Here is an 18,803-nt window from a genome sequence, read left to right as displayed (position 1 = left end):
TCTGCTCCTCCCCTGCGCTTGTGTTCTCTTTCTCTCTGTCTCTCTCTCAAAAATAAACTTTTTAAAAAATTTTTATTTTTTTTTTTAATGTTTATTTATTTTTGAGACAGAGAGAGACACAGCATGAGCAGGGAAGGGGCAGAGAGAGAGGGAGACACAGAATGTGAAGCAGGCTCCAGGCTCTGAGCTGTCAGCACAGAGCCCGACGCGGGGCTCGAACTCCCGAACTGTGAGATCATGACCTGAGCCGAAGTCGGACGCTTAACCGACTGAGCCACCCAGGTGCCCCGACTTTTTTTTTTGTTTTTTAAAGAGAAATCTGAACACAGACATGAACACAGGGACAGCACAAAGGATGATGTGTGGGCGAGCCAAGGAACGTCAAAGATGGCCAGATACCTCTAGGAGACCAGAGCCATGGGACAGGTTCTCCTTCACAGCTCTCAGAAGGAACCAACCTGGCTAACACCTTGATCTCAGACTCACAGCCTCCAGCCCTGACAGACCAACTCTGCTAACAAGCCTTGGAAATGAATAAGATGTTAAGAGGTGGTCACCTGTTCACAGCTTAATGGCTCTTATCAAGCCTTCAATTACTGTGCTCTGAATGAGAGAGGCACAGGAGACAACAGGGAAGGGAGGGTAGAAATTGTGTTACGGGATGTGCCCCGTGGGCCATTATCAATCCATTATCAACATTATCACTTGAGTCTCGCAAAGACAAGGGAAAACAAGTTGAGAGGCGCCTTCCTGGCCAGTGTTTACCTCCCCTGTCCATGTCAGCTACTTGGAAAAGAGTCACTCTTCGACGGTGACACAAATCCACCCATTAAAAAGCTAGACACCCAAACTTCTACTAACGTTTTCTGTAGTGTTTTATGCTGCCAGAGAGGAACTTCACAGTAAATGCTAAAATTACATAATCGTCTCGGGATGATATTTTTAGGAAAAATAAAAGCCAGACGGGATTTAAATTGTTCAACCCTCTGCAGGCAGAAAGCGGATGATCAAACTTACCACGAAATACCCTAGCCTGGGTGTGGGCAGCGCTGTCCCTGAGAAGTCCACACAGGACCTCCGTCTCTATTACTTTGGTAACGTCTAGGAGCGAGGGGACTTAACAGCTTTACAGGAGGGAAGTTCAGGCTAGAGGCGGTGTTATCCCAGACGACCACGTCAGTAGGTGGGAGGATGGCATCTGGACCTGATCGCGGGGACCGCAGCCTCCGTCGCTTTCCTAAAATACATGTCATCCGGATGGACCTCGACAGTGAGAGCAATTTTTCCGAACTTAACAACGGCAACCGTAAAGAGCAGAGAACGATTTCACGCATTGTGCACTTCGCGCCCTTTACTGCTTGGCCCGGCCCCCGGCGGCCGCAGACCGTGGCTCACCCCTGCTGGCCGCAGCGCCCGTCAAAGCGCTGGCTTGCAGGAGGCAAACAGAAGAAATGAATGTTCACTGAAAGCGAAATAAAAGACTTTAATAAAACGCCACTTGAGAAGACTCCAGGAACTGGCAGGAACGCGGCTGCGGCTCTTGGCAGGGCTCCGCTGGTGGATCTGGTGATGGGAAAACTTGACTGCGCCCGTTCAGCCAAAAATGATCACTGCCCAAGCTTTTCTGGTGGGAGGAGGGGCACTACAGTTTTACGGTGTATTCCTACCAAGACATGTGTTTCTACGTCGCTCCCTGGCTTTCTACGGTAAACAGGGTAGCCGGGTCTGGATCTGGTTAGCCCCACCTATCCTTGCCCTTCAAGCTGATAATAAAAAGAAGACGCTGCACTTCAGATCTGGACCCGCTCGGCACAGGGTCCAAGCCTGGTTCCCTATAAAAGGAGGCATTCCCTGGGCCCCTGGCAGGCGAGGCTCTGTGTACAATTGTGGGAACGAGGTTACAAGGATTACAATTAGCGCGTGTCACAGTCGCAAAGTGCGGCTGGCTGGCACTGGCCCAAGATGAGAGCAGATGAGCAGATGCGCGCAGCGGCCCCGACCTCCCCCTTTGCGGGAAACCGCACCCCGGCGAGGGGTATTTGGACACATGCAGGCATATGAGATGTGGCACACTAATTCTAATCGCAGGCCAAAAACACAACACGAGGGATGCTAACCCTTCTGCCGGATGCTTTCCACAGGGGCTCCGACAATTGCTCATTTATAACCCCCGAGCACTCGGTGGCCTTCCACGGAGGGAGCCGACAGCTGGCCACAGGGAACCCCACGGCCCTGCCCACCGACCAGAAGCACGCGGTCCTTTCTGTCCTCTTGAGGAATAGCTACAATTCCGGACTGTGACAGCGGTCCGCTTATCTCCTTCCAAGGTGGTTCTCTGAGACTCCAGGACCTGAAGGTCTCATCATTCCGTCACCAGCCACCGTTAATGCTGAAAACAATCTTGCAATACTCAGACCGATCCGACTTGTTCTCGGAACATCATCCCTTTAATCTGAACTCCTCCAAATTCACACGGGGCTCTGCTCAGGCTCCCTAGAGACGCCCAGATTGTGAAGGCTACAATAAAATTCTGATTGTCTAGAATGAAAACTCTTCACACAATAAGCTGACCACGGAGATTTTATTAAATTGCGTGTCACTGGGGCGCTCAGTCGGCTGGGGGGCTCAGCCGGGGGGCTGGGGGGCTCAGTCAGCTGAACGTCCAACTTTGGCTCAGGTCATGATGTCGCAGTCTGTGAGTTCGAACCCCGCGTCGGGCTCTGTGCTGACAGCTCGGCACCTGGAGCTGCTTCGGATCCTGTGTCTCCCTCTCTCTCTGCACCCATTCCCACCCCCGTCAACTCACACTCTGTCTCTCTCTCTCTTTCTCTCTCAAAATAATAAATAAACATTTAAAAAGTTTTAAAATTTTTAATAACTGCATGTTACTGATCAGGATGATGGACCTATTAGAATTTTAAAGTTGAACTCTTTTTTTTTTAAGTATTTTAGTTGTGTGTTTTTATTTTAAGTTTGTTTATTTATTTTGAGAGAGAGAGCGAGGGGAGGGGCAGAGAGAGAGGGAGACAGAGAATCCCAAGCAGGCTCTGTGCTAACAGCACAGAGCCTGATGCAGGGCTGGAACTCATGAACCTCGAGATCATGACCTGAGCTGAAACCAAGAGGCGGACACTTAACTGAGTCACCCAGGCGCCCCTGGAGTTGACCTCTTATTGATACAGGCAATCGCTGAGGTAGGATTTTCCTATTCTATGCTACAACTTGGAAAATGCGGCTAATTCATACTCTCCAAAACTAAATGCAGTTAATTCTTACCGTCCAAACTTGACAAGAGTGTCACTCTTCTTAAGTTTCAACAGTCTTAAGAAATTAAATTGTAGAAGTAAAGACATTCTCTACCTCAATAATTATTTAGCTTATTTCTAGCTTAGAAACATTGAGATATATTTTTCTCAATCAAACAGACACCAAAAACTATACTTCAAACCATAAATACTATATTGTTTTATGACATGTAATCAATCAAAATAGCATATCTCAGCTTAAATCTTAAGCTTTTAGGCTCAAATCTTTCATGCCAGCACAAGATTTTATAGGTAAATACATTAAATAGAACACATAAATATGAATTCACCTTCAGTTCAGTTTTTCCAATATCTGATCATCTTACACGTTTTAAAGGGACAAGGGCTCACCATACGTTTTCCTTGAGACTCACTCATACTAGTTTATTGTGTTGGAAGAGAAGTCTTTGAGCCTTGCTGTTGAATTTTGTTAGACCTTATTCATTAGACATTGCTTTAATGGGATTATGGGAAAGGGAAAACAGGACAGAGTTACTTCTTGGGATACAAGGGAGATAGAGTTTCTGTCCTCTGGATCCTTACAGATTTATTCTACAAATAAGTAAAAGGAGAATAAAATGTTGGGGATATTCAGGAAAAGGAGTCTGCTACAAGCAAGAGGAAAGGCATGGGAGCTCAAGAGGGCTGGGGCCAATGGCCAAGCCGTAGGGCGGGGACTCCCGTGGCCACGCTGGCCAGGGACGGTGAGATTCCAACGAGGCCATGCAGAGTAGAAGGCAGGGAGACCTGGCAAAGTTTCAAAGGTAGAACCTACCAGGCTTGGTGACTGCTGAGCCTGGCAAGAGGGAAGACTGTGGCTCCTGGCTATGTGAGCTAGTAGAGGGTAGAGCCACTTACAGGGGCAGAAAAGTAGACAGGTGAGGGCGTGTGCGGGGGAATGTGATGTCTCACACATGCTGAGCTCAGGGTGTGTGTGTGTGTGTGTGTGTGTGTGTGTGATCCAAGTTGGGAAGTCTGAAAGGCTCTGGGTCACTGAGTCTGGCACCTAGAAGAGTGATTTTGCCTTTCAGAGATTTAGACTCGGAGGTCATAAGTCCAGAGGTATTAGTAGAAGACAGATGAGTGGACAAGACCAGCCAAGAAGAATGAGCCAGTGGCTGCGGGTAGAACTTTGGGGAACTTCAGCATGTAAGTTACCAAGGAGGAAAGGGAGTCTAGCATGGAGAAGCAAAGGGTTGGCCGGAGTATAGAAAGAGTCCCAGAGAAGATGGCTTTAAAGGAAAAGAAGAAAGAAGAAAAAAGTGAGTTTTAAAAAGAAAACGCAACACACTACAGAGAGGTCTGTAAGAAAGAGACAGAAAATATTCTGTAGAATTGTAATTAAGAACTGGTGATGGTGAGAATTGTTAGGCAGGAACGATGAGGGTTCTGACAGGTTAAAGGCTAAATTGAAAGTGAGAAAATGGGTTGAATAAGGATGAATTTCCTCTAAAAGCGGGGATTCTCTTAGGACTATAGTGGGGGGTAGGGGGTGTAGAAAATCCAGAGGGCAACCCCACTTCACTGCACTTCCTAATTTAGAGCTTAGAGAATGCACCTCTCCAGGGGACCGTTTTCCTCAGCACGTAAACATAACAATTCTTTTATGTCCAAGACAGAAAGAAAACCCAAACACCCCAAGCCTCCTGGGGATAGTGATTGGAATACAGTTAAAAAGGAGGTGGTACACCTCAGCTAAGAATCACACCAACCCTAAACGTTAAAAGTTGCTATTCCTGGCCAATGGCTTCGGTGTAATTTTTATAATAGGTAATATACATATTATAACCAGCACACTTAGCTTTCGGAAAGAAAAATATTTTCAAACTGAAATTCAAAATACAGTGAAAAGTTTGCAATCAAGATAACAGTCATAATAATAACCACATAAAGTGTTGTATTTCAAATTAATCACTGATCAATTAAACTGTACACACATAGCACAGAGGCTTGCAAAACAGCAGATATTCAATAAGTGTTTATTAAAGTGCATTCTAGGACACCACCGTAATCGTGGGCAAAGCTCTGAGTCCTTGAACTATTTCTGGTATCCTACCAACAGCCTAGGAAAGCAAGACTTCCTTGGGAGTACCGGAACCCAATCTCATGGGGATGACCACCTGTTATGAATACCTGTAAAGGCTTTATACTCCCAGGAAATGACTAGCTCTAGCTTTCCTGCACCTTAATAAAGTGTGTGTGTGTGTGTGTGTGTGTGTGTGTGTGCACCTAATAATATATGTGTATGTGTGTGTGTACAGGATTCATCAAATATTACTTTTAGAATATCTAGCAAGAGTTAGATGTCGTGGTGAGCCTATAGTCTCAAATCCTATAGTTTACTCTTGAATTTTTTTTTAACGTTTATTTATTTTTGAGAGAGACAGAGAGACAGAGCATGAACGGGGGAGGGTCAGAGAGAGGGAGACACAGAATCTGAAACAGGCTCCAGGCTCTGAGCTGTCAGCACAGAGCCCGACACGGGGCTCGAACCCACGGACTGTGAAATCATGACCTGAGCCGAAGTCGGCCACTTAACCGACTGAGCCACCCAGGTGCCCCTATAGTTTACTCTTGAAAAGTAGTCACAGGCTCTTTTTTCCCACCCCTTAGCTCAAATGCAAGGAATCAAAAAAAAAAAAAAGAAATGAAGATGGCGGATAAGTCATTTGCCATAATGCCAAATACCTTCGCCAAGACCTTTCGTGTGTTTTTTCCCAGATAGAGGCCTGTAGTTTTCCCTACATCGAAGTCTTAACAATGAGCTCACCTGCACGTTTCCAGTAAAAAGGACAATGTATAATTTGGGAAGAGAATACATGAAGACACCAATGATTTCATATCTGGAAAAATACACATTCCTTTAAAGGTGAATTGCATTCACTTTCCAGGCAGCATTATTTCCGGCTCTGTCCTCCAATTCAGTGACTGTACGAGGTCTAGAGAAACACAGGTGTCCATAGCGACTCTCAGGACTCCCACGGAATCCTACCCCTGCCTAAGAGGAATAGTATTTGAAACCACTTTTTCCTACTGCTGAACACTCCATTCCAGTACCAAACCCTAGATAGCAATGTGCTTTCTTAAATAACTTTTTCACGAAGAATACAAGGGTAGTTGACTTAAAATCATCACAGTAACAAATAGAGTACCCCCTAACATCAGATTACGAGTGGGGGACAAAGTGGGGGACAAATGTCCAGCGACAGGCTGCTGGGAGGAATGGAAGACAAGTCCCGATGGTGACACTGGAATTCATGCTGTCCTTGCCTCCACTGGGCCCTACTCTTCCGTGTCCTGATTCGTTAACCTGGGGGGGGGGGGGGCGGTCCTCAAACTTTCACAAATCAGAACAAATCTTAAAAGAAGCCATTGTAAAAATACAACAAATAAAATAAAGCACTGTCGTATCATGTAGACTTCGGCTCATCCCCTTCTGGCTGGAGAGTGGGCTCTCTTTTCTACGTTTCCCTTTAGTGCCCGCAGGCAACAGACATAGTTTTCACACTGTCGAATGCTCTACACCACGTTGGCTGGTCTTTTTCTCCCGTTTAACCAGGGATCTGGCGCCTTGCGCAACCATGTAGTCACCAGCAAAAAGTAACTTTGTGATTGGGAACACCGCGTGGTTGGAGGCCTGCAGAGCCCAATCCACAAATACAACATTTTGGCTTCCTCACTTCCCGTTACAAATTTCCCTTCCTCTATCTTAGTAACTGATGCCCCTTCCCGAGAAAACCTCCTATCTATCACTCATGCACCTCTAGCGTCTCGAAGCATTTTGCTTTTATCAGAATGTTTTGGGAAACCTATCCTTCAGGCTGTAGCAGTGCCTTTTCGTGTCTAAAATGCTCCTTATCTGGCAGTCAGCTTAAGTCCATTTATGTGGTTTGGCCAGGATTTCCACTTCATAAAAGATGAATTCACTGAATCTAAAAACATATGTCCTTCTACAGACAATTATTCTCTTTAAACATCTGCCTTCTCTTATTTTCTCTCATCTTCTTTCTTCACGGTCAACAATTGGGTGGGGGGAGGGCTAATACTCAAGGATTGAAGATGTATTCTGTAATACTGAAGAAATCTTAGAATTAAATAAGGTCTCTTATTCTATTATAGTTCATTGCTATGAGCTATCAACTCACATTTTAAAATAACACACGCCATTAGGAAGAAATTATTTTTATATTTACAAGGAGGGAAAAGATACACGTTTCCTTAAATAGTTACCAGCATAGAAGCCAGGTTATTTATTTTTTTTAATTTTTTTTTTTAATGTTTATTTTTGAGACAGAGAGAGACAGAGCATGAATGGGGGAGGAGCAGAGAGAGAGGGAGACACAGAATCGGAAACAGGCTCCAGGCTCTGAGCCATCAGCCCAGAGCCCGACGCGGGGCTCGAACTCCCAGACCACGAGATCGTGACCTGAGCTGAAGTCGGACGCTCAACCGACTGAGCCACCCAGGCGCCCCGAAGCCAGGTTATTTTTAAGCTTTACCAAGATAGAATTTTCTAGCAAATAATTTATGTCAATATTAATTAGTGATTGTTCCTGAAATTATAGTTACTTATATGAATTCTGGTTGACATAGCCACCTGCGTCATAATATCATACAGTGAGCAGGTCTGAAATCAGTCACACCTAGGACTGAACCACAGCTGTGTAGCTAATATCTCTGTGATGCTGGGTAAGTTAATCAATCAATCAATCAATCTCTCTCTCAATTTCTTCATAAAGTAATGGACACTAAAACCAGCACTTTAGGGTTACTGTGAAGGACAGATCTGATCAATTAAAACAACTAGTATTTGGCTTGAATTAGACATCTACTGATCTAACCTGCAGAATTAAAGATAAAATTGGTCCTCCACAGGTTTACAGAGTCTTTAAATGGGGAGAAAGGAAAGGAAGGGAAGGGAAGAAATGGGAAGGGAGAAAATGAGAATATTGTAACGTCATCATGCTGAACATCTGGGGTTAGCTTTGATGAACTGCGTCCATACTGCTCTAGGACAGAGGAGACCACAGCTCCGGCCAGGAGCTGAACTGAATGATGATCTCAAAGACACGGAAATTCTACCTACAGAGGTTGCTATCAGGTGTGTGTGCTTAGCTGCAAGCCTTTTCTTTAAAAAAAAATTTTTTTTTCAATGTTTATTATTGAGAGAGACAGACAGAGTGCAAGCTGGGGAGGGGCAGGGAGAGAGGGAGACACAGAATCCGAAGCAGGCTCCAGGCTCCGAGCTGTCGGCACAGAGCCCCACGCGGGGCTCGAACCCACGAACCGTGAGATCACGACCTGAGCCGAAGTTGGACGCTTACCCGAGCCACCTGGGTGCCCCCAGCTGCAACCCTTTTGAGCTGAGTACAATCTGTTCATGCAGTGAAACGTCAGAGCGAGTGTGAGAGTTGAGGCACTGGGGGTGAGAGCAAGTGGACTGAAGAGAAAGAAGGACATGGGTGCTGGGGTAAAAAAAGAAAAACAAAACAAAACAGGAAACATGGGCCCGGGACATTGTCTGGAGATCTCGGAGTCCAAACCCAAAAGAAGCCAATAAAGGAGGCATACAGAAAGAAAAAAAAAAAAAAAACGCCTACAATTCGATTCGAAATAAGAGGAGACACGTAGAAAGGACAAGCAAATTGATTAATGACACTGACAACACTGTGACATAATGTTCAAGGTGAGGGTTTCAAACAACTTCTGGGGCGTGTGCGGCGAAAGAGGGACCTTTCCCTGAGCTTCCATTTCCTCACCAGGAAACAAAGGGCTCGGGATGTTCCTTAAGATTTCTTCTGGCTCTGCCCGGCCACTATCTCAAACATTAGACCCCGTGACCCGCGTGTGAGGCTGTAACCCGGGATCTAGCCCATCCGGTCTAGACCTGCCGCAGGCAGGTGCCATCAGAAGAGGAAGGCCGGAAGTGGCTTCCTAAGTGAGAGGTGACTCGATCTCGGAAGGTGCGTGCATCCGAACGCCAGGCCCCCGGGTGCTGCCGTGGTGACGCCTTTCTTCTTTGGAACGGCTCCAAAGGGAGGGCAAGACAACTTAAAAAGGCAGGCAGGGACCGGCTACCGAGCCTTCCGCCTGAGACCTGCTGTGCGTCGCCCACGGGCAGCCCGCCACGCTCCTCAACGTCTCTTCTGGGGGGCGCGGGGGAGCCTGGCCACAGACCAGCGTGGGAGTCTGTTCAAAGGCCCATTTAGGACGAGTTATGTGAAAACTGCCCGCAACAACGCTTTCTGTTCCCCCTTTTCCCCCTCACATTGTTAGCATTTCTCAAATCAATGTCTCCACTTCCCTTCCTGTATTTTAATCTGACTCCCAGTTGGTGGAAAAGGTTTCAAAACCGACCCCGAGCTGATAAATAGCACCGGCTCGAGGGTAATAAGGGAACAGGGTCGAAGACTGAACTGAAGCCGGGGTTTAAGTAAATAACTACGCACAAATCGGCGATGTGATAAAGAAAAATTTCATGGAGATGTTTCATGTTTTTGTTTCAAGGTTATGATAAATGGAGGCAATGCACGGGGAGTGAAAGCATGATTTTAGGCTTGGAAGGAAACTTTAGAGCTCATTTCGATTCACTAAATATTTATGAAAGCTTCTTGGTGCTGGGCAGTACGGTTACAAATGCACGTCAGATGAAGTCCCTGTTTTTAAGCCACTCTAAATATGTTCCGGAGACGGACGTAACCCGTGCCAGTGCTGGGTCTCTGCTGCGCTCAAATCCCTGCTCTGCTCTGTCTCACCGGCCTGACCCCTGCAGGCTGCGTGCTCCGGGGGGGCCCCAACTGGGCTCTGCCGGGAGAGCTTCTGGCAAGAGATTAGAGGGTGAGAAGGCAGAAGCCAGGATCTCTCCCCTCTGCCTGCAGGTCTCCAGAAGTGGCCCCGCTTCCCCTGGGGATCCTGCTCCCTGCCGGGACAGACCACTCCCGCAGGGTGACCCAGCTACCAGGCCCATACTACCGTGTATTCCCTTTGGCCTTGCAGCCTAGGGCGGGGGGCACTTTCTGTGGGGGTTCACCTCCACGTTCTCTCTCAGACCTTGTATTGCCTCTGCAACCAATTCTTTGAATTAAAACACGCGATTTTAAATAATCAGCCTGGCTTCTGGATTCCTGGTTAGACTCGGATATACAGTCCCTTGATGCTAACAAAGCAGAACAGATGTTCTTCCAGCAAAAATGACCATGAGCTGTGGGCAGGGATGAAGAAAGAAATGAATTTTGCTGGAAGTCTGGAGAAAACTTCACGTAGGTAGAAATCCCTATCATGATGGAATACTGACACATGATAAGGGTTTGGTCCTTGAAACGTGAGCGAAATCTTAACAGTCGAGGGAGGAGGAAGGAGGGCATTCCATAGGGGGAACAGCATAACCAGAAGCTTGGAAATATGCTGCATGTTTCTGCACAGGGTGCAGTGAAAAAAAGAGGTAGCAAACGGTACAGAAAGGCTCCATTGTGAGGCTCCTGAAAGCCCTTCCAAGGAGTTTGAGATCACTCGGTAGGGAAGCGGGGCCCTTAACAAGTTTCTAAGCAGCCACAAGTTTGCACTCCGGCGTAAAGCCTGGAGTGAAGGAGGTTATGACGTGGAGATCATCCACAGTAGCTTCTAGAGTCGAACAGAAGGTGATGACATCACAACCATCGTGACGGCAGTTGAGAACACGGAGAGAAGCGGATTTGCCGGACGAAAGAGAAGACGAAGAGAAAGACAGGATTAGGAAAAGATGGATTTGTAGGTCAGGGAGTAGCGAGAGTGTAAGAAAAATCCCATGTTCCGTGTCGAAGCACAGAAATGAACAATGATGCGTTAAGCCCATAGGTTATAGGCAATGAGTCTGGATTTTGAGTATGTTGAGTGTTGGGGTGGGGAGTGTGAAGAGGGTCTTAGAAATGTGAGTCTGGTACTCAGGAAGAGGTGAGGGTTAGGGATTTACATCTGCAGCGTAAATATTTCTATTTGGTCGGGGCATGGCGATGGACGAGGTGGCCACAGGAAGTGATAACAAGTTAGCGAAGGACTCAACTGAACTCTGAGGGACACCACACGTGATGGCCAGAAAGGAAAAGAAGAACCAGCAAGGAGGTGGAAAGACACGGATAGGAACTGAGGCAAGGGACATAATTTGGGTGTTAAGAGAGAAGAAGTTTTAGGAAATAGAAGGTGGCCGTGAACATATAAGAGCACAGATATCAAGCGAGATCATGACTGCGACGTCTCTCGGTCGGTGTTGGGATGGTTATTTTACAGGTTGACTTGTTGCGTTGTAGGAGGTCATCTTCTATTCTTTTACAGTTAAACTGCCCAAGGACTCAGAACTAGGGAACAGTAAAGCTGGACCAGAACTTTGGCTTTTGCTGACCAATAAGAATGTTTCCCACCCAAGAGTCCACTCTCCATGATAAAAACCGAAGCTTCTCAAGGAGAAGTTCCGAAAGACTTGGCAGTCTACATCAGAGCCCTAACTCCCGTCACTGCAAGAAATGCAGATGCTGTTGTTGTTGGTGGTGGTGTTTTGTTTAGTCATTTTTTATATTTATCCACGGAATCTAAGAGAACTTACTTCTTAAAAATTGAACCTACTCACCAGATCAAACATCCAAACAAATACAAAAATCAACCTCTAATTGAGGCATTTGAACTTAAACGATCTTTTCTGTCAAGTTCAGGTGTCAGCACGTGCCCGTACAATCTCTTTGGACATTGTACCTTTCCTTCGTGGGGAAAGACACAGCTATCTTGAGAACCAGCAGTAAATACTCGAATGTTTTCCTCTCCCCGATTGAAACTTGCTAGAGGTAAATGAATGTCTAGTGTTATGTACGGAAAATAATTTCCTGGCCAAGATCACAATGTATTTGTGAAACTTTCCGTTATATTTGACATTGTTTTCTCATCTACTGTTTTTAAAGATGAAAGCAAGCACTGCTGTTTTATTTTTCACCATTTTTGAAGCATGTTCATATTTTCTCTTAAACTCTAGGGATGGATCGGTGATAGGGCATCCTGGAAAGGCACAAGCTTCAGGAGTCAAAAAACAGTCAGTACAGATTGTACCTCCATCGTTTCCTGGCTATGCAGTCTTGGGGGCAATAATTATAATAGGCAACACAGCGGGTGCTCCTCTTTACCTGGTGCTATATTGACTAAAACGATGGATGAAACTTAAGTTTGGGCATTTTAGCATCTTATTTAAAGGTCACATTGGTTGACTGCAGCTCGGTTAAGATTAGGACTCAGTTCTGACTGACCTCAACGGTGACAGTGCCCAGCTATGACATTTCAGCAGCCTCACAAACACTACTACTTAGACCGAGTGGTTACGATCACTCAGTAAAAGCTCCATGCGAAACGCCCAACACAAGGTAACGTCGGTGGATAGGTGGACATTATAATGGGGATCGGGGGATGGTAGTTTAAAATCTAACCTTGGGGCTCCTGGGTGGCTCAGTCCCGACTCTAGATTTCTGCTCAGGTCATGATCCCGGGGTCATGGGATTGAGCCCTGAGTCGGGTTCCTCGCTGAGCGTGGAGCCTGCTTAAGATATTCTCTTTCTCTCTCTCTCTCTCTCTCTCTCTCTGTTCCCCTTCCCCTGTGTGTGTGCACTCGAGAGCCCTCAAAAAAATTAAAAATCTAACCCTGCTTAGAATTAGGACATCAACCGCAAAGTAAGGATTCTACCAGGTAGTGTATACTATGCTGTTCGATCCCATCCGGACATAGTCAATTTTTTAAAAACACATTCTCTGCGAACCTCAATACGGCACAAAATTACTTGTGAGATATCTAATGATTTGTGATAATGATTTGTAAGGTATCTAACGATTTGTGATAATTGAGAATGAGATGACACCAAGCTTGGGGATTCATTTGACCCCACATTTGAAATCAAAATGTCCCTTTTTAAAAAGGGAGGGCGGAACTGCAGTGTGGGCTGGAAAGAAACCTTCCTGGGTAGAGGAAGTTTGGAACACTTCCACCTGCGCTGGGGCCTCTCACTGACCACATGAGTCCTAAACTGCCAAGCTACCGAGTAATTTCTTTCACACTCCTAACTCATTCCTTTACGCACCCCTTTAGGATGCGGAGGATAAAATCCTAATGGCTCTCAGCATATTTCCTCCTGGGTAAGCCCAAATGAGTCCCCTCTCTGGGGCTCCCACTGGGCTGCCTTGGAACTTCCCAGAGCGCTGGCTGAGAAAATCTCTCTTCAGTCCCTCCAAATCACCCTCATACCTGCTACTCTGAGGAGGCGGTGCCATTACTTAGTGCGCGGCAGCGCTGGCTGTTGAGGGTCAATTATTCCATTGACCAGGCATTACAATAATTCCTGGTAATTAAAAGAGGTACTTAATGTGAATCTGGGTGCATATTGAAAGCAACATTAGTCCTTTTGTCCTCTTGGCAAGTCCATTGTTCTGAGCCAGGCCCAACCAATTAACATCTTTGCCAATCCCTGTCGGCTGGAGCTTAAAAAGGGAGGGAAGGGTTGGGGGGAGGCAGTCAGATGCTAATTTAGATACAATTGTGTCAGGGCTGTTTGGGAAGGGGGGGTGCTGGCTCTAAGGAAGCCACCAGGGTTTAATGAAGCAAACAGCTTGGGTCCCAGTGACCCTGCAGGGGTAATTTTAAAAAGACCCCTCTGTGTTCCTGTGCCAAATAGCAGAGGGCCATCACAAGAAGCCCTTCCTTTAAAAAAAAAAAAAAAAAAAAAAATGAAGAGAGGGATAATCATCCCTCATGTTTAATCTGCTCATTAAACAAATCTCTCAGGCGGACTTAACATGAATTAGCACTTCTCTAAAAAGGTAAAATGTGACATACAGCAGACAGTTCAGATCATTTGAAAGGTCACCGTTCTTTATTATAAGCTCAGTTGTTGTTAATGTATTAATATTCCACGATACTGAGCAAAGACCACCACCTTCATTCAACCTTGCGAGCAAAACAGTTTGTTTTCCTAAGTAACTGGAAGGACAACAACAGAAACACATGCATCAGGCCCCACTACAGATCTATGCACAAGCTAAATACAGAAGACACATTTTGCTCCTGTTTTTCAAACACAGGAATTAAGAGAGGGAAAAAAAAAATCTGAGTCTGGTTAACACCATCTACTGCTTTCCGCCTAACTCGGGCTAGGCTCACACGGGTGGCTAGGAATGTGATAGATATTTGGGCTTTAACTGGTTCTGCATAAATCTCAGAAGCCCAGGGCACGCTGTCCCGGGGGACCACCTGGCCTGGAGCACCACAGCCTGGACACGGTGATTCAAGGGGCTACGGCCCCAGGAAGATTCATGACTGACCGAGTCTGGGAGGCAAACTTCCTGGAAAACAGGGAAATCTTTTGTCCACAAGCAAGACACGGCACTGACATAAACACCTCTCTGCACAAATCTCCCAGCCTTATCTAAGGGGGATAATTAGTCTTCTTTTCATATTTACTTAATCATTCCAGGGTTCTGTGAATGGCCCTGTGGTTACCTTAAGATGGTGTTTACAATGAGACACGAAGACACAATTCTCTTGTCAGCCTAAACCTCCCAACAGGAAGCTTATACCCACCGAATGATTGTTTCATTTGGGAAGAACAAAACAAGCCAGGCCTGGACCACTTTTGGAAGAAATATTTAGTGTTTCCTATCACAAGGGAAAGAGGAAGGCACATTGCAAGAGAGATCGACGCTAAAACAGAAACCTGCGCACCAATGTCCACAGCAGTATTGTTCCCAATGGCCAAAAAGTGGAAACAACAACACAAATGTTCATCCACGGATGAATTAAGAAACGCAATGTATTATACCGTGGCAGGGTTTAAGACGTGCTGCCTGGAAATATGGCACCCAGGCACATTAATTTTAAGCTGAAGGCGTTTGAGAAAATGGCAGAAGAGAGGTTCTTTCTGACCTGTTCTCCCCCTTCTCCCCTGAAGCAGTTCCTAAGACTCTCCGGTAAGGGGTCTCCTCCCTCCACTCGTGGACCCACTGCAAAGAATCCAGACAACAGACCTCGCTAAATGCCCCCCAGTTTCTTACACTTAGCTCAGACCCTGCGCCCTATCATAACTTTCCATGACTTTCCACTCTTCACCAAACCTGGTGTAGAACCATTCGGGTTTAACCATTTCTTTGGGCCTTTATGTCCTTAGGACGGTTCCCGTGTGACATAAAAGTTACATAAATACATTTGTATGCTTCTCTCCTGTTAATCTGTCAGCTTAATTAGCGGACTCGGGCAGGGGACCCTAGGAGGGTCAAGCAAGAGTTCTTCTACGAAACATTCAGTGGAGTCATGTTATTCGACCTTAAAAAGGAAGGAAATCCTGACATGTGCCACAACACGGATGAGCCTTGGATACATCATGCTAAGTGTAGACATGCTAGACACAAAGGGCCGATATCATAGAATTCCACCTTACATATGAGGTGCCTCATCTAGGCAAATTCTTAGGGAAAGTATCATAGGAGCTGGGACAAGAGAGAATAAGCAATTATTTCAGAGGTTTTGACTGGAAGTGGGTAGTGGTGATAGTTGTACAACATTATCAATATACTGTATTGTACACTTAAAAATGGTTAAAATGGGGGCGCCTGGGTGGCTCAGTCGATTAAGCGTCCGACTTCGGCTCAGGTCATGATCTCGCGGTCTGTGAGTTCGAGCCCCGCGTCGGGCTCTGTGCCGACAGCACCGAGCCCGGAGCCTGTTTCAGATCCTGTGTCTCCCTCTCTCTCTCTGACCCACCCCTGTTCATGCTCTGTCTCTCTCTGTCTCAAAAATAAATAAACATTAAAAAAATTTAAAAAAAAATGGTTAAAATGATTAGAATATAAAGTATGACGTGGTTAGTCATAATTATATTTTTTATTAGCTGCATTATTCTGGGAACGCATGTCATTAAGCTTGTGAAACTATTACCTGGAATAATTTAATTATAACTATAATAACACTGATGTTTACTCAGAATTTTCTTTTTAATAAACTAAACAAATGATAAGAAATAAGTCAACAATTTCAAAGTATATCTGCAAAGTTTTCATACTCAGCTAAAATGTGTCAGATTTATTTTTTTAATGTTTAGTTATCTATTTTTGAGAGAGAGAGAGAGAGAGAGAGAGAGAGAGGGAGAGAGAGAGAGAAAGCATCCCAAGTAGTCTCCAGCTGACAACACAGAGCCTGATGCAGGGCTCAAACTCACAAACCGTGAGATCTCAACCTGAGCTGAAATCAAGAGTTGGACGTTTAACTGACTGAGCCACCCAGGCGCCCCAAATGAATCAGATTTAAATACAGATATTACTGTATTAAATACAGATAAACAAATTACTGTATTAAATACAGATAAACAAATATCCTCAAAGTTCAAGGCAAGCCATGAACGAGATAGTCTTTAAAATAATCCTTAACACTGTTTGCTCCTCTTATCATCCAAATAGTATTTTCTACTTTACGGACTTGTTATTTAAAAGTACCACACGCAAAAAATCAAAACCGTTGGGTCAGCGTCCCCAGTAAGAAAGGGCCAGGAAACTAAAACGCCGTCCAAGCAAATGGAACCAGGATCACGACTGCCTGAAAGAGAGCCGTTCCTCTAAAGTCCTCTTCTTTGGAAGAAAGCAGCGGTTAGTTGGCATCTGAAATGTTTTCTCTCTTTGGAAACTGTTGCCTGAACAGTAAGTCATGTCAGCTTTGACTCCGTCCCCTTGAGGCCTGAACCAAGTGAACCCTGAAGTCACCACTGAGCAACTGCCGCAGCCGTGGGGCGTCTGGAATTTGTTGAGGGCACTGAGCCTTAAAACAGAACAGCTGTTGTGGAATGCTGTTACAAGACACCTAGGGGGACTGGAGGCCTCAGGGACACCCTCGTCCGTTCTGAACAGGGAGGCCAGTCACCGCTTCGTTACTTCCTCGGGAGACAGGTTGCAAAGATGAAAAAGCGTCCAAGTGCGGGCCTGGACACGACAACCCGATGAGCGAAACTATGCGCAACGTAGTGAAACTAAGTCACTGTCACCACAGCCCAGCGTGCACAGAATCCAGTTGCACAGGCTGCAAGCACGTCGTAATTGGTGACTTCCAGACATTACTGAAACCGTTCCGCTAAAAGATCTGCCGGAACAGACATGGGAGCAAATACGGTGTTATCTCGGGAGGAAACCATCAGGCATTAAAGCGTTATCTCTAAATGAGATTTCTAAGCTTGATCTCAAGTCACAGTATTTATACAAGTTATTTTAATTACAAGAGTTTGACAGGCGAGGTACTAGACCACAGAGTTGATGTGTTATCACAGAACCTTCATCTGAATAAATCTGCCAAGGATATAGAATAGGTCTTAGAATAAAAGGTCTTAGAATAAAAAAATTTAAAAAAAGCAATGCAGTAGGACTGTTTCACTCCCGGGAAGAACCTGGGAGACCCCAGCTTCTAGATGAAGAGCCGGCTCTAGCATTTCATGCTTTGGTCCATCCCAGAACTCAGACAGAGTCTCTACGGACTCCATATTCTACTGTGCTTGTTTAAGAGTGTAGTATGATGGGGCTGCCTGGGTGGCTCAGTTGGTTCAGTGTCCAACTCTTGATTTCGGCTCAGGGCGTGATCCCAGGGTTTTGGGATCGAACCCCACATTGGGCTCCATGCTGAGCGTGGAGACTGCTTAGGATTCTCCCTCTCTCTCTCTCTCCCACCCCCCCCACCCCATACTCACGTGTCTGCTCCCTTTCTCAAATGAAATAAAAAAAAAAAAAAAAAGAGCATAGTATGACGTACGGTAGCTGAAAGCATGGGGGCCTAGACTTAGATTAGAAGTTCGGACCATACAAAGGGGGTGGGAGTATAAAGAAAGACTGTAATGGCAAAAAGAAAATTGGAAAAAAAAAATCCCTGAGAGGCCTGCTAATCGATAAGGTCTCTGTCTTCAGAAAATGTCATTTGCTATTGCGCAGCTGAAAGACACCCGCACGTCCCCATCGTGGGTATCCTGAAGTGACTGTTGAACGCTTGAGTCAATAGGCCCTTCTACTGCACAGACAAGAAAAGCAAGAGAGAGAAATCTAAGGCCTCCATCATGGAGAAACCCACCGAGGTGGCCAAGGTTCCAAGCGATCGTAAATGGTCGTCAAACTGGGAGTTTGATTTTAGTTTACTTCCTCTTCAAAGTTATCATTTGTTGGAATGCAGCTGTATACCAGTTCTCTGAGTGTTCTCTACCCTGTTTTGCCGGCTCGTCAACAAAACGTGTTTATTAAGGGCACTGTGGGAGGAACAGACCAAGTTCTGAGGCCTAGTCAGGGAAGCGCACAGGACTGTCCGCTCACGGCAGAGAACCTGTCCTAAGGCTCTCGTTTTGTCATCTCAGTAACGAAGGAGAAGAAGCAAAAACCTGGGGAGGGAGTACTCCCAAAGGAACAAGAATGTGAAGAAAGGGCAGCTCTGGGGAGGCAAGGAGAATCATCAGGGAAGAAGAGAAGCATTCATGAGAGTGC

The 18,803-nt window shown here is 45.7% G+C and overlaps 1 protein-coding gene and 1 long non-coding RNA gene across 12 annotated transcripts in view; one reads left to right on the top strand and one right to left on the bottom strand.

The window, feature by feature from the left end:
* LOC125172019 (phospholipid-transporting ATPase IB) overlaps positions 1-18,803 on the bottom strand; it is a 647,472-nt gene that overhangs the window by 127,041 nt on the left and 501,628 nt on the right. The window lies entirely within an intron of this gene.
* LOC125172066 (uncharacterized) lies at positions 10,985-12,418 on the top strand. The gene is made up of 3 exons (XR_007154580.1): positions 10,985-11,055; positions 11,987-12,115; positions 12,301-12,418. It is a non-coding gene; the product is annotated as an uncharacterized LOC125172066 (long non-coding RNA).

Source organism: Prionailurus viverrinus, chromosome A1 (genome assembly GCF_022837055.1).
Source record: "Prionailurus viverrinus isolate Anna chromosome A1, UM_Priviv_1.0, whole genome shotgun sequence".
Lineage (NCBI taxonomy): Eukaryota > Metazoa > Chordata > Mammalia > Carnivora > Felidae > Prionailurus > Prionailurus viverrinus.
Note: the sequence above shows the minus strand (reverse complement) of the source record. Positions and strands in the feature narration are given on the sequence as shown.